Here is a 16184-nt window from a genome sequence, read left to right as displayed (position 1 = left end):
TCCAACTTGGCACGTTTTTAAATAGTGTTCATATGGTGTTAATTGGCTTAATTGTATTAAATACAGGATTATGTTTTACTAGCTAAGTGTGGGATGTAGGATTCATATTCATCCATAAAAAATAATTCTTTGCACGCTGTGCTTACACAACTCCTGCTTGTTTCAAAGCTCTCACACTTGCTTCTTATGCTTCTGATTATACATATCAGTTTAAGGCAATCAGGACTATCTATCATTGACTGTATCTCATGTGACTGTCATTTTAAGACTTAAACAACATATGCTGAGAAGGACTTTAGCCCGTGTCTCACCTCCTTTTGTAAAACAAGACCAAGGAGCTCCTCCTTTTCTTCAGGGAGAGGATTATAGCAGCAGATCTGTAACAGTCTGCACCCTGCTTGGGAGGGCTGGCAAGAACTGCTGGGAGAGGAGATATGTAGCTTATGAGCAGCGTGAAGCAGCTTAGCTCCCTGAGGTGTAGTTTTAAGCTCTTCTTGGATTTAGTAATAATGGTTATACTTGAGCCATTTTTCTCTAGCTTTCCATACTAACCGTTAACTGGAATATTATGTAAGAGGAAATACTCTATTCTAGTATGATCCAAATGGTTCCTTGTTTTGCAGCTCTTGGCAGAGCCTTACAGTGTGTGTTTCTTAATCCAACTCTCTCTCTCTATATATATAAAATTCAAATGTAAACTTCAAACAAGGTTGAAGTTACTTTTTCCTTAGTTGCTCTTCTTTGACTGTTTTATGATAGCAAACCTCAATGCTTCTGCAGCTTTCGAGTGAATTGTGTGGTTGTAGCATATTTTAGTAGTAATATAAAATTACAAGTATAAAAATTACTTAAGTATAAAAAATTTAAAAGTGTAAAAATTAATATAAGATTATATGTAGATTTATAAAAATATAAATGTAAGAAAATTTCAAGAATTTCCCTTCTAAAGATACTTTTCAAATGATATTACTTTCATGTAGATTACTCACGGGAATGGCACACTGAAATGCAGCGGAGTTCATGCTGCGGCCAAAAAAGTGTTTTGAGAAGAAACCTTCATGGGTTTGTGTTTTATTCTAATCTTTTATGGTGCTGCAAGCTACAGATTCCAAAAAGCCGAAGAAAATGGTTAAGAACATACTGTGCTAGCAAATACAGATATTTCAATGCGTTTATCATTTTACTCAGCAACGCCAGTAGCATGTTGATACTTCTGTACTCAAGAGACTGTGGTCAGTCCCTGGTGCCCAAGGTGGGGCTCAGAAGTGGAACCTCAGTCCTTTAGCACTAAGTTTATACTGGTTCAGACTGTGCCTTGGAATATCGGGTAGCCTACTGTAGAAAAGGAAACCACAGGGAAGGGATGAAAACAGCTCTGCATGTCCATGCCAACGTATACCACTGATTCAGGGACTCTACCAGTGAAACTTCACAGTGAGAGAGGGCACTAGAGAATGTTCCATAGTCAAAAGTAGTACCTGGAGGTGATGGGGAAGAACTTATAAATTGCGTGGGAAGGAGCAAATACGCAGTGTCTGTTCAAAACACACCAAAAAATCTGAATTTCACTACATGATCTCCTTAAATATGGTTGTGTTTGGGTGGGGTTTCTTTCCACAGTTCCTTTGCTCTTTTTCCTGTCTCTGTTGTGATCTTCTTATTCTTTCAGAAGGTTTCTATGTATTTGAACTTTTTTTGCTGAAAGTATTGCAGTATGAAATACGACATAGGTGGTTTAGTTTGAGCAGAAAATAATGAGATGATAGTAATAACTATACATAGAGTGAATTTGTGGAAAGTGGATTCCTTTCATTCTGTTGGGGTTTTTTTGGAAAGTACAATATATCATCTTAAAATTACTTTAATGTGAAGTCCACTGTATTACATGAAGGGAGAAGTACTTGTTATCCAAGTGACAATAATAAGTGAATGGACAATCATTTGTCCTGAAACAGTTGCAGATCTGTTTCTCGGAAGAAGGTCAGTTCTGACATTTATTTATGAACAGTAAATTGGAAACTGTTTATAGTATAGTATACTACAGTTATCTCAAATTAATAATTTTATTTTAAGCATCTTTTTACTTTACTGTTTTTCAGCAAGTTCATGATAGGATCAGTAAGTCTTGAAAGGCAAACGGCATTGAGGCCTGTCTTTGAAGGTTTTGGAACTTTTTTCCCTCTGGAAACAACACTGTACATACATTATAGAAATCTGTCTTGCTTTCCTGAGTCATGTTTGTGTCTTTCTACCCTTTGTTAATATGATTCTCATTTAGAAACAGGAACTGTGAAATGTGGTGTGGAATAAATAGATCTCTTCTAAATAGACATTGCCAAGAAAGAGCAAAGGAAGTGAATCGTGCAAATTCTTAGAACCTAGTAACGTTTGTTTCAGAAAAAGACATACTTCTCAGGTCAGAATGGCTTTTGCTTTATAAGTTACTTTTTTTCTCTCTTTGCTTTATAAGTTACTTTTTCTCTCTCTTTGTAGTAATGGCAATGAAGAAAGTTGTGATGGCAGTTGCTGCAGCTGGGAAGTTTCAGAAGGTAGATATTTGAGTGTAACCACCAGCTTATCAAAATTGGAAAATCCAGCATAGTTTTAAGTCTGAGTGGGCACTGCATTGAAGTCTGTGTCACGTGAACCTGCCTGGCATTATCGAGATAATCTCATTGTGCTAGCAGTATTTTGAATGTGGAGTCACATGGAACTGAACACACACATGGGGAAAACATGCCCTGTAAGGTCTTAGCAGAGGCTTTATTTAAAGGGCTGGAAAGTTTAGTGGGTAATTTTCCATCTAATCTCCCTCTTTTAATGGAAAAGTATCAGCAGTCCACACTGAAAAGGCAAATGTAGCTCTGAAGAGGGTTAATATTGCTCTGAGATCTCAGAAATAATAGAAGAGAGCAGTAGTTTTTCTACATGCTGTGCTCTGGAGTAGTTCCATATTGGCAACCATTTTTCAAGAACCAATGGAATTCTTAACCAAATTTGTGTAGTTTGCACACAGGGGGTTTCTTGGGACATTTGGACTGCAGCAGGGAAGTGTCTGCATGTTATTGAGTTGCAGGATTTTCACTCAGTTCTGGAAGTTTGGGTTCTTTAGCCAGATTTCTGATTGATTGTCAAGATTTTGGATGTGTCTTCAGATAGTTGTGAAAGGCCATCACTGGACGAAACTTGTAAGATGATGTTTCTGTGGATTTTATTGAGGGTTTGATTGGCATAAGGTTTATTGATTATTTTTTTTTTTGTTTAGATGGTTTGGTTTGGTTGGGGTTTTTTTTGTTATTTATTGTAATATAAAACTATCTGTCTATATATGTATGCTGTGTCCTTAGGCTGACATCAGCCTAAATCAAAAGGAATCAAAATATCCTGTTTGTCATACATAATTTCCAGTCAAAAATTACGCTTTTCAATAAGCTGTATTTCAAGTGCATAGCAGAAAAAATTATGTCAGATGGTTCAAAAAAAGGTTTTCAAATGATCCCTAATAATTTTCTTGTTAAATGTTCGCTTTAGCAGTTTGCCCCTGTCAACAGAAGGTGTGATCCCACCCAATAGCGTCTGGCCACACATGAGGCCACAATAACACGCTGTCAGGATAAGAGTATTTGCACAAAATTGTATCATATATGACATAAGGCCATATGTATGTCATTGTTTACTAACAATGAATCCTTGGTCTCCTAGTTCCGAGGAGTGCAGGATCTACAGTTGTTCCACCTTGTAACCCCAAGTCATGAAACTTTGGGTAATTTCATTTCCATACCTTTTTAGAGGTGGGTGCTAAATAGAGCAGGGCATTGTCTGATGTCAGCCTCCTTGTAGTTCGTGGTAAGATCTCATTCCAGTCTGCAACTGCTCTCTTCTATATCAGAATGTTCTCTAAGATGAGGTGGAGCAAGCTCTACAAAAGGTGGTGCAAATTCTGGAAATGTATGAATAAAGAATATAATGGAGAGTGACATTTGGTAGTTGTCCCATTTTTTAAAGGAAGATCATATGCCAGTTTTTTATCATCTTTGGTGTGGAAGTTTAGCCATTCATTTTACCTGTATTCAAAAGGCTTTTTAACGTGAAGCATTTTTACATGTGTGTTGACCATCCACTTCAGTTTTCTTTTTTTGTCTGGCAGATGTAGGTGTGATTGGAAATGAAGTGGAATTTTGTGGGTGCATAAGTAAGCTCTTTCTGAACTCAGAGCTAGTCATTGGTCATTTTGGGACTCTGAGTTGTGGAGAAGGTGAAAGGTAATAGTATTGGGTATCAGCTTTTCTTTGTGGTGTTTCATCAGGTTCATAGTTCTCAATTGACAAAATATACTGACGTAGTTGGAGTGAAATCAGTGACATCTCCATTGGCTGTATTTCCAGACATTTTTTCCTGCAGGTGGGCTGACTCTTGGTTATTCTCTCCTTATTTATTCTGTTTCCAGACCCTACTATTTCTGTCCTTTCTGTCCACAGTGATGAGTAGCTAGTTGTTGCGTTGATTTTGTGTTAGTTCTAGGAATGGTGTTTTATGTTGGTGAGTAGGGTTAAGTCAGCTTCATGCAGTATATTCATCACCTTCAGTTCCTAGGACACTGTGTGAAATATTTTTTTATGGATATTACCATGGTCTCAGCATTAATTTAATTAATTAAACATTACAGTCTGCAGAGAGAGTGCTGGGCCAAGGTTGGTGACAGGGAAATCCATAACAGGATAGAAATTTCAGTTTAGGTATGCCCTATCAGATTAAGGGGAAAAAAACAAACAGAAGAACATCTAAAAATTAGTATAAATAACTTCATTGACCAAAATAAATTCCTGTTTCTTAGCAGCATAACTCTAAAAAAGTGTGCATGGCACAAATATAAAAAGCCATGGGAAGTGAAAGAGTCAGGAAGAATTTTTACATTTCTGAGAAAAAACCCCAAGTTATACTGAACAGAAGAACCTCGTAAGGGATGCTGCTGCTGCAACTGAAATGCTTTGTTGAAAATCTTGGGATCCAGCCTTCTGCGGTGCCTTGATGAGGAGGTTTCAGGCTAGATTCCAGTTTGTCTCATGTTAAAGTAAACATGTTATTGACTTCTTTGTGGTAACAAGCTCTCTCTGTGCTTCACCTTAAAATTAGTAGTACAGCTTTTCCATGACAAACCTTAAATTAGTTGTGCTGCCTTTTTCTCCCAGTCCTTAATATGCAATGCCTGATGCAATAATTCCATAACATATTGTTAATGCTGTCTCATTGATCACAAAGAGTTCTGCTTAGAGTGCAGAACCTGAACACTTACTTTCATGTTGCCTCTTGTATTGCAGAATTTTAGCTTGTAATGATGTTTCCAGACAGGTTCAAAAGCTCAGTCAACAGGACTAAATATTCTTCTTATTGCAGTGTGCTGAGAGTTGTTCGTCTTAGATCTGGTGAGAGGGAACTTCTCCTCTGAATGATTAATGTGTTAAGTGGGGGGTAGGGGTTTCAATATGACTAGGATTTATTTAAATGATTACGCTAAGATTCTCAAAGGACCCAGAGAGTTTCTTAAAGAGTGATTTGGAGTGCTTGACTCCGTTAGTCTAGTGTCCATGTTCCAGGTGTGACCTGTGGATTTTTAAAACTTGAATTTGAAATTTGAGAAGAGTTCCCACTGATTTTTGTAGACTTCTTAATAGGATATTTTGTTTCTGACAAAGCTTACTTGAGAAAGACTCCCTCATTTGAAACTGAAGAAATGCCCACTGGCTTACTTTCTGCTTATCAGATGAGATGAAGAGAGAAACAACCAAACCACTAGTAAGAAATGGACCTACTGAAATGTGGAAAACCAAAAATGGGTAATAACTTTTGGATTTCCAGTTTTCTGAACTGCACTTGCTAAGTGGCATCAGAATTGTGTAGAATTTTTCAATGTCTGTTGTTTCTTTTAACATGAATTTCTTAGAAGTGTTTCATTAGTTTCTGGAATATTACAGAATGCAGAGCCATTTTTTCAGTATTTATTTAGACTAATAATGACAGAAAATATCTCAAGCTAATGTACTGAGAAAGTTTCCATCATCTTAATAATTTCTGTAGTTTGCTTTTCCTGTGCTTAAAATTTACAAAGGCGGATGTTTGGCAGAGTGAGGAGAAATGTCTGCTTCTTTCCTGTGCTCGCCATCATCATTTGTTGACTAAGGTGACTGAACCATAAATAGACTGAAGAAAGCCTACTGTATTTACAGCAGGTAAAAAGACTTATGAGTACAGTAGTGTCTTGAACTCAAATAAGGAAAAAGTAGCAGGTTGGGTAAAAATATGAATATCGTTCTTATTATGTCAAATATTATATTTTTATTCCTTAAAATCTTATTGATCTGAAGTCATACAATAAAAGTATACTAGTAGGAATTTTGTTAGTGATCGTTTGAAGCAAAAGTGGTGATTTTCTTATCCCAATTAACAAAATCCCAATTAATCTTTATTTTCATCATGTTTGGTATCCACATATATCTGGATTAAACTGTGTTATTTATTAGTGATTTCTTCCCTTCTCAAGTGCTTTTTCTGTTCATTCTGATTTTGTAGTTGTCCTGAAAAAACAGATTTACTCCCTCTGGTGGTTGAAACCAAGTCTCTGCATTCCAAAGAGAGCCTTTCAGAGATCTCTTCATTCTGGAGAGCAGAAATCATGAATAGTATTTACTAAGTTTAGTGTTATGTCATTATAAAAAACACAGAAATAGTTTTTCTTGCTCTCATATTGAGTGTAGTGTCAGTAGTAAGTTGGTATTGCTATCTGAAATCTTTTTAATTTAAAGCAGAGATTAACAGCACTTTTTCAAGAAATAAAACTAGATCATCAAAATAAAGTAAACACAGATATGGACACATTAGGATTGATATAATTGTGGTGAAAAGTGAAAAAATTGTAAAGGTGGAATTTATATAAGTAGTGTAATAGTGATGATGCTAAGTATGTCACAAAAGTACATGAATAAGATGTTTTATACCTAGTTTGGGATTTTTTTCAGCTCGAAAACATTATTTGATTTTAAAAGTAAACATTTAAGAGTTTGCTTTTGCCAAGATACCCTTTTGTTATAAAAATGAAGACTTCTGCAATATTTGGATTACAGCTGTGAACCTAAGATGTCTGTCTTCTTTTTTCAAGTAGTTGTTCCAAATCCCAAATAGCAGAGTATGAGAGAGAGAGAGACTTTTTGTGATTAATTACTGCAAATGATTATGGTTTGGATCTACACTCTACAAAACCACAACTGTCTTCACATTAATGAGACAAAAATACAAGAAAGCACCCTGGAATATTGGCATTTCCTTGCTTGTGATTTCATAATGCTTTTTGTATATTTTAAGTAATCTCTTTTACTGGAGTGCCTGCCTTATGTAATGTTTTAGTAGTGGAAACGAGGCCATCTACATGGTAGTCAAGGTTGTTCCCTGAAAGACATACTTTGTCTGCAGCAGAAGATAAATTAGATGAAGACATTTAAAACCTTCACAACCCTTTCATCAAGCTGAGAAAGAACTTCCTCAGTAACTCCTCCTTACTTTTTGTAGAGCAGCCCATCTTCTCTGCCTATTGATGGTCATTATCCATTTAACTTTGGGGCTTGCCTGCTGCATAATATCCCCATCAGGTGTATTACCTTTGTTTGTCCCTTTTCGTATTCTGTCATGCCTGATTCAATTCTGCAGTCTAATAAACCCTTCCTTTCCTTTGCTGTACATCATCAGATTAACTCAGTTGGTTAGAGCATGGTGCTAATAATACCAAGGTCGTGGGTTTGATCCCTGTGTGGACCTTTCACTTCAGAGTTGGGACTCGATGATCCTTGTGGGTCCCTTCCAGCTCAGAATATTCTGTGACTCATCCTGTGATTCTCCCATGAACTGTGATTGACCATTAGGACCATATATTTCCTGTTCATTTTCCCTGCCTTACCCACAGTGTTTTCTCTGTGCATGTTGTCAACACTTCTGGTGCTGGGTATCAGTGATCCAGCAGGTGGACTTCTGAAAAACGGCAAGCCAGTGATTTAGTATTATCTTTTCTTTTTATTTCAATCACTATGCAAATAGGCTAGATGTTTTATGTGAGCAGAGGAAGCTAGACTCCTGAGTATGCTGCAGTTCAAGGCAACCTGGTACAAAGAGGAGCAGAATAGGAAAAATATATAATACAAACAAATGCATCTTTGCTAATAAACATCTACAATTGTTAATTTTGCATAGGATGTATAAGAGCTTTATTTCTGAGCTATAACAGTAAGTAGTATTGTGTTGCCACTTTCTGACTGGCATCTTATTTACTCTCTCATTAGAAAGACTCTTTAAAAGGTGTTATTATCCTTCTGTTGGATTTTTCCCCTCAACCAGAGGAGATTTCAGTGCAGTCCTCCCTTTTTCTGTGCTTGGGATTAACACCATTTTTAGCCCCATATTTGTCAAAGTTCAGGATGTTCTATAAATATTTATTAAAAACTTTGTAATAATAGAAGATCTTTTTTTTATTTCCTGATTGATTTTGTGAAGAAGTTACATGTACATGCTAGTTTTTGCTAGGCAGTAAAAAGGAGAAAAAAAACCCCTCTAATTATTGTAGCATCTTGGGGAGCACATACTGCTACCCAAAAACTAACAAACTGGAAAATACTATTTTCAATGCATTTTTGCCTAAAAAACAAAGTTGCCAACCGATCCTTGAAAGATTTGCCCTATATCTTGCCTTCCAAGGGTTTCACTTGTAGCACTGTCTGTCACACCCCTGAAACCTCCACCCACCGTCTAATTTGCCTGGAGTATGATGCCCTGTGATACTTCAGGATGTACCTACTGGCATGCCCAAATGGTAACTGTTTTGATACTCTCACTTCAAGAAGACCTTTTTCCCCTCTCCTCTATCTCTCTGTGTCATCACCTTGAGACTAGAATAGTCATGGCCCCACTGCTGGGAATTATTCAGTGTTCGTAAACTCAACATTGTCACCAATGTGCCTGCAGCCTTCACAGATGGAGAAGAGATGAAAGTAAGGGAAGTTAAAATCCTATGTTCTGGATGTGTTCTCTAGTGGTGATGAGGCCGAAGGTCTCTAGAACCCCTCATGGTGCCCTTTCAGCCATCCTTAGCAACCTGGGGGACTTTATTCACCGTCTTTTAATGTAGAATGATACCAACACAGTTGAAAGCATGTTGCCTTTCTCATGTGTATGTAGCATCAATCATTTATATGTGTTTTAAAAAGGAGGAGAGAGGAATCTGTTGATGGTATCATGTCTACTCCACTGTTTTTCTTAGCATTTCAGGTTATGGTGCAAGAATTATATATGTATGCAAGTGCACACACACACATACATCACACATGCTTTCAATTTAATTAATTAATTAATTTTAAGGCTGTATTGAACTGATTGGAAGATAGTGATAAGATGCTACCTGCTGACTTGGAGAGATTGTACCTACTGAGTTCTGCAACCATTATGCAGTGCTGCCACCAAATCAAACTTGACTTGACACCTTCAATGTGTTCTCACTGTCAGTGGTACTGATCTGTGCACAGAAGATCCACTACCAAAAGAATGCTATTTTAAATTCTTCCCTGACATTTTTTTGTGCATGGATTCAATGTGGAGAGCACATTATTGATTAATTGACTAACTTGATGCCATAATTAACACTGATTTATTATCATTATTTAATAGTATCATCAATATGTCATAGTCTTTAGAACTGAAAACAAAGTTACATAGAAATTCTACATTTTTAACTATATGTGCATTTATCTTTGTCCTGGTTTTATCTTGCCTGCAGCAGTAGTACCTAGAATTTAGGATATTTATTTTCCTTATACCAAAAAGGCATTTTCTGGAAAGTGAAAATATGCCTGTGTGCTGATGGGTGTAGAGAACGTGTATGTAAGAGTTCTCCTAGGTGAAATATAAATAAAGTAACTCAGAAAGCCAAATAAAGCTCAGCTTGGATTTCTTGATAACAGATCATCCCAGGTTTGAGGTTAAAAGTGTTTTCACATTCTGATGTGATTTATTGGCTGTATTTGCCTTTATTTCTATGACAAAAGTAGTTGGCCTGATATTTGCATGAACTCTGGCAGGATTATAAGTGGAACTTTTGCTCATGTACTCAGTATAGAAGAAACAGCAAACACTATAACATTTATAAAATTTTTAGCGATAACAAATTCAATGGCATTTATGTTTGTGTTTGTTATGACTGTTTGACTCAAAAGTCTATTTTGAGAGAAGGAATCTGATTTTAGTAAATCAATATAATAAAGCCTTTGATTTTTTACAAAAGCCAGCTAGCTGTAACTTCAGTATTGGTATTTCAAGGCCTCTCACTGATATTTTAGAAGTTTGTGGTTGTTTGAGCTTCCTTTCCAGGCCCTGGGGAAATAAGAGTATGGTAAATCAAAGCCCAGATCACTGTTTGCATTTATTTTACTTCTCATTATGCCATGTATGCAAACACTTAAAAGAAATAGAGAAAAGGTATAATCATGATAAGATCCCTTTTATAGAACAAAGGGGAATACATTTCTAGTTTAATTTATTACACTTCTCCTTAGTACTATAAACTTGAGTGGATCATGAAATTTGACAGTTCCCTTACACTTCTAATTCAGTGATAGTACTTTTTAAAATAATTACTGCCTCTTGAGGGGTAATCCAAGAAAATAACTGGAAAGCATTTTTTATGATCTGAAATGTGTCTTAGTTTCTTGTCCTTTCCAAATGAGGAAGTTTAAAAAGTACAAACTGCAGTTGAGTACTTGACTGCCATAAAAAGTCATCGTGTTACCTTTGAAATAAATTTTCTATTTGCATTTACTGTTTTCTTTCTGCTTTCCTTGCCTGTGACAACCAAAATCCAGTGTATGATTGAGGATATATAATGAATCAAAATATTTAATAACATTCAGTGAAATCTAAGTGACACTTTTTTCAGCTTGATGCACTCTATAGCGTATTGTGAGAGTGGAGGAAAAACCTCTGCTGATTTTAAGTATTGCAAAAAAAGTTTTCTAAGTGTCATCTTAAATCTGGATGCTTTTTCCCTGTGCTAAAATGAGATGCTCTCGAGGCTGATTTCTTTCATCCCTGTTCTCTTGAGAGAGGCTCTGCATCAAGCTTCTCAGGTGGCATAAGGAAGGTTTGCATATATTGAAGTTAACAGAGGGATGACAGATTATGCCAGCTGAGAATTGAGGTACAAGATTCTAGCTACCAGAACTGAAATGATAAAAGCATCCCATGGGAGGTAACCTAACCTTTCACAGTTTATTGATCATCTGACTTGTACTTCTGATGTCAGTAGTTATTCTTACGATTTCGGCTTCTCTCTTGTGCCGTCTGCCACGCAGGTCTTGCTGTGGCACAGCTTCCCCCAGAAAGCTGCCAGACACCTTTCCTCTGGGGAACAGGCTCCAGATTAGGACGTTTTCTGCAGTCTTGAACACTGAACAATTGCTGTAGCAGTTTTTCATCCAGTCTTCGTCCTCTTTAGTCATGGCTATTCAAAACCACTTTGCTCGCTTAATTTCCCAGCATCCTCACAACGGACACATAGCTCCTTTGTAAGCTCTTTATTTACACTGTGGCCTCACTGCCACCTTATCAGTGTGCCAGGGCTGCTCTTAGATTTCAGAGTGAACAGTGCCCCTCTGATGCCGCTTATCAGCACAGAAAGCTCAGAAATTTTGACTCCTTTCCCTGATCTTCATCCCGTGCTCGTGTCTTATTGCGTGACCAGTCCTTTCCTGTCCCATCTCCTGCCAGTTACTTGGTGTCTCACATGACTGCCAAAGTTTCGCTCTTGCCCTTTGTTTTTTAATCCTGCAACTTCCAGCCTGCTATGGTATTTCATTTTTTCAGTCTTTTCAAAGATTTTTTTCAATCTGTTTCAAAGACACTGTTACAGTGAATGAGTTGACACATAAATCTGGTTAAAAAATTCTAGGTTTAAACTGACGAGTAAATTTAAAGGATTATCTTTATTGATTATCTTTATTCCCACCATTTAGAGCTCTTTTCTATAAGTTCTTTAGAGCTCTGATTATGTCATGACTGACTGATGACTAATCCTGCAAAAAGGAAGAGTTTTCACTTTCTTTGAAAGAAGAAGCCAAATGGAGGCATTTTCTTTTGCACTAAAATTTGCAAAATTTTTCTGGTTTGTTTTCATTTTATGAAAAACATATGAAATCTATGAGAAGTACTGTACAAGTTAATAATAACTTTAGGTGGGCTCTGTTTTGTAGAGCAAAGTTTGAAAGAGTAACACTAGTATAAACAGCTCTCTCATTCTCTCTTTGTAATACTTCACCAAGATGATGTCTGGGGTAAGGTGTGGCCATTTCTAGGCAGAATGGTTCTTCTAGATTTTACTTGGGTTTTGTGTGTTTTCAGGAATATGTTTTTATTGCCTAATACTGAAATTGCTAGTTGGAGGAGCTTGTGACATGTAGTTTTAATTTAGTGTTCCAGCTTTTGTAGTACTTCTTGTTCACTTCATAAACCTTAACTGCTTCTCCAGTAAAATTCTGCCTTGGATGACCAAGGCAGGAGAAGGAGCTCACCAGCTTCATGCCCTGTTCCTCTGTCCAGCCTTCCTTACTGTCCCAGCCCAACAGCATAACTGAGACATTCCTTTGGGAAAAGGTTAACTTGGATTCCTGCAGTCCCAGCAATTTCACACAGTTCCTCTTCTGTAACAATCATAAATGTACTAGACAAGATGGTCTGATAAGGAAGTCTACTAGGACTCTTCTTCATTGCATCTCAAATCAGGAATGGTGACTGTTCAGCTGGTTTTAAAGATGGCATAAACGTCTGCCAAGAAAGGTAACTACCAACAAAAAAAGAAGATTGCCCCTCTTGGGAGATGGTAAGAAAGTGGACTGCTTTATTTTCTGATATTTTCCTTTAGCACTTCTGATTTGGAAGATCTGTGTTTCTAATACATCAGGAATTGAAACCAGTCACCAGAAAAAAAGCTTGAAATGCCCTTTCTTAGTGGAAGACTTCACAGTTGTTAAGTGTTCCCATTTTAAGGAATAGTTTCAAAAAGCAAAGCCCGAGGGTTAAAACAAGCTCTTTTACCTCTTTTTACACATGATCCAAGAATCTAAGTCACTCAGCAAACATGCCATTCTGCAAGTGTCTTATTTTCTTTCCACAGAATTTCAAAAGCCCTGTGGGAAGTGCCATTTATGGAATATAATTGATATGGATGCTCTTCTGAGACTATTTTTGTTGTTATGTTTCAAGATAAAAGCATAAATAAATACATATGCCTTTTGCAATGTGTTGTAGCTGAAAATTAAATATTTTTCTACTCAAATTTTGGCATATTTCCTGGAATCACTGAGCTTTCAGTAACATTTTTAGTTAATATTCTGCAGCCTACTGTTGTATTCACTGCAGCTGACGTGAGCTCAGAGAGTTTGTCTTTATTTAACCTTAGAGAGGAATCCCAGGCTTGCTCTGTAGTTGGCAGAGCTGTTGGTAAGGATCTGCTCTGGACCACAGTGGAAAGAGTACGGACAGGGTCCCACTCTGAATCATGTCCACTACAACCTTACTCCATTGGTGATACTGAAAATCCTGCAAAATAAGTGAAGTTAGCCTTTGTCAAACTGATTAATATTTTCTGTCATTATCCATCCCTTTCCTTCTCTGTCTAATATCTTGATGAATCCTGTTGCTTAAGTCCTGCATCGCACTGATTCTCGTGATGTTTGAAGTTGAGGGCACTGATTAGGACAATTTTTTTACCTGTAAAATACATATATCTGTGTAGAGGGTGTTAAAAAACATATAAAACTCCAATGAGAGTAAACATTCTGTATCACCTTTGCTCTCTGGAGACAATTGCATTGGGAGGGGCAGGGAGGAAGATGTTTCATCTAAAAGTCAGAGCTTTTAAAGATACTGATTCTGATTCTTTGCTCTATTACACGTTTTTCACACTGATATACTTCCACAGGGCTGCTTCATCTCATTCTTGTTAGCTACTAACAAGTAAGAAGAATCTAAATGACTTTTGGCATTAAGGACAGAGGAACAGAGAACAGCAAACCTTTCAGTTTGATTGGTAATCTTACAGTTACTTGTTTATAATAATTTAACTGATGAGGTTGACTGTTACTGAGCTAATTATTACTAAGTACAGTTTTAAGATAGTAATTACCCTCAAAAGTTAGTATTTGCTATGTTAGCCGTTAGTATTGGAGGTAACCTTAATGTTAGCAATATTTATGCCAGGAAATAAATGCTTGTCTTTATTTGCCAGTAAATAATGGCACTGAAATTACATGAAATATTATGTATTGATTTCTCTGGATTCAAGTCTCTGTAACTACCTTATGTCATTAGTGTTTGTTTTCCCCCCACATGAAGGAACAAGGTTAAGGGCAACTTGATGAAGTAGCACCACTCCAGTGCTAGATTTATTATTTGAGTGTGTGAAAATTCTTGAAAATGTGTAGCTTATCAAACTGAGCCTGGTTTCAGTTGTAGATTTTACTAATAGTGGAAGGAAATTTCCATTGTTAGAAAAATCTGGAGGCCTCCTCTCATGCTGACTTCTCTGAAAATGAAGAAGTGGGATGCTGGTCCATGATAGAATGTATAATCAGCATGAATCACAGTGAAGATATGCAGGGGTTGATTTACAGCCAGTATCTGCAAAGTGAGCTGCAGGGCTTAGTTTGCAAACACTATTGTGAACCAAACCCTGTGGGGTTCAGTTTGCAAACACTATTGTGAACCAGACCTTGCAGGGCTTGCCGAGCTCCAGTTACTGCTACTGCTCCTAGTAAGGCTTATTATCCTGTCACAGAAGATGTAAGAAAATCCATCTCTCGCCTTTAAACTTGATAAACCTTTGTCACCTACAATGCAATTAATGTTAAAAATAGAAGAGTGCTGATGATAAGATTGTGACTTGCAGGCAATGAACCATTGTCCAAGTACAGGAGACTTATCTGGAGGGCCAGTCAGCCTGCACCGTTTGCTGTCAGTTTGCTGATTGCCATTTCTCTCCGGGTTTGATGAAATATTCATGTCTTTGCTCTGCTCTCTGCAAGCACTATTGATTTCTTGTATAAACGCAGCTATATTTAGTCTAGACAAATGGAATGTGGATTGCTGCTGAATAAATGGGATGAAAGGCTGGGGGTTTGCCTGTATGTCTCTCTTGGTCGGTAGCAATTATTTATAATCAAGAGTAGTTTTTGTAAGTTAAAGGTGATTTTTTATAATTTGTTTCAGAACAAAAGTAAGCACTTAGACACAATCGTTCTGTTGGGATAGAGGGTTAAGAAGGTGAGTTACACTCTGAGGTTTACAATCATAGTTATTAGGATTTTTTTTTTAAAAAAGGGGGCCAGAAAATTGTATATTTTCAGAATTTTGAGAAGAAAAAAGTATGATCAGTAGAAGAGATTTTATACCTTTTCTTTTTATAAATTCTTTTACTAATAGATTTGATCATACAGTTAGAATTCAGTTCTTTCCATTTGCTGCAGTTTCAACTTTTATAGCTTCAATTTTGCTGCTTCTGCTTGCTAAAATATTTCTGTTTCATTTGGTTTTCTCCTTGAAAACAAGTACAGATGAAGAAGAAAAAAAGGAGAAAATATGTTTGAAATCTTGTTCCAGAGTAATTTCCGACAACATGTTTGTTTTCAATTAATAATCTTATTTTCCAATGAAGATAGGGGAGGAAGAGAAACTGGAGAGAATGTGTTTGTGTTCCACTGTCCTCTCGTGGATGGAATCAGAACTGCTGAGCTTTAGCAGAGACCTTCAGCTACTATTTATTTTTCTCTTGTAGAAATGTTACTTGCTAGTTTTTTTGTTCTTCTGCAACAGGTAAAATTACATTCAGTCACTTCACTTAATGTGAAAACCAAAGCTTTACAAGTATTGTAGTGAAAATTATCAAATCTCTCTCCCTTCTGCTGCTTTTTAGTCCCTTCTATTTAAATTAGGAGATAGAAAAATAAGAATTCTTCATTAAGTACTTTAATGCTGGATTAACAATACATAACATAACTACAAAAAGTTGGAATAATTCAAGATGTTGTTGTTTTCTTACAAGCCACATATAGTGTATTGTGTCTAATCCACTTCAAGCATGGTGGTCATTTTTCCAAAAGCTG

At 36.7% G+C, this 16184-nt stretch overlaps 1 protein-coding gene across 15 annotated transcripts in view; it reads left to right on the top strand.

Moving 5' to 3' along the window:
* Positions 1-16184, top strand: part of HDAC9 (histone deacetylase 9) — a 459183-nt gene that overhangs the window by 219565 nt on the left and 223434 nt on the right. The gene's annotated exons all lie outside the window — the stretch shown is intronic.

This window comes from Pipra filicauda, unplaced genomic scaffold, assembly GCF_003945595.2.
Source record: "Pipra filicauda isolate LSUMZ 115617 unplaced genomic scaffold, ASM394559v2 scaffold66_size7647185_pilon, whole genome shotgun sequence".
Lineage (NCBI taxonomy): Eukaryota > Metazoa > Chordata > Aves > Passeriformes > Pipridae > Pipra > Pipra filicauda.
This window is presented reverse-complemented; position numbering and strand designations above follow the sequence as displayed.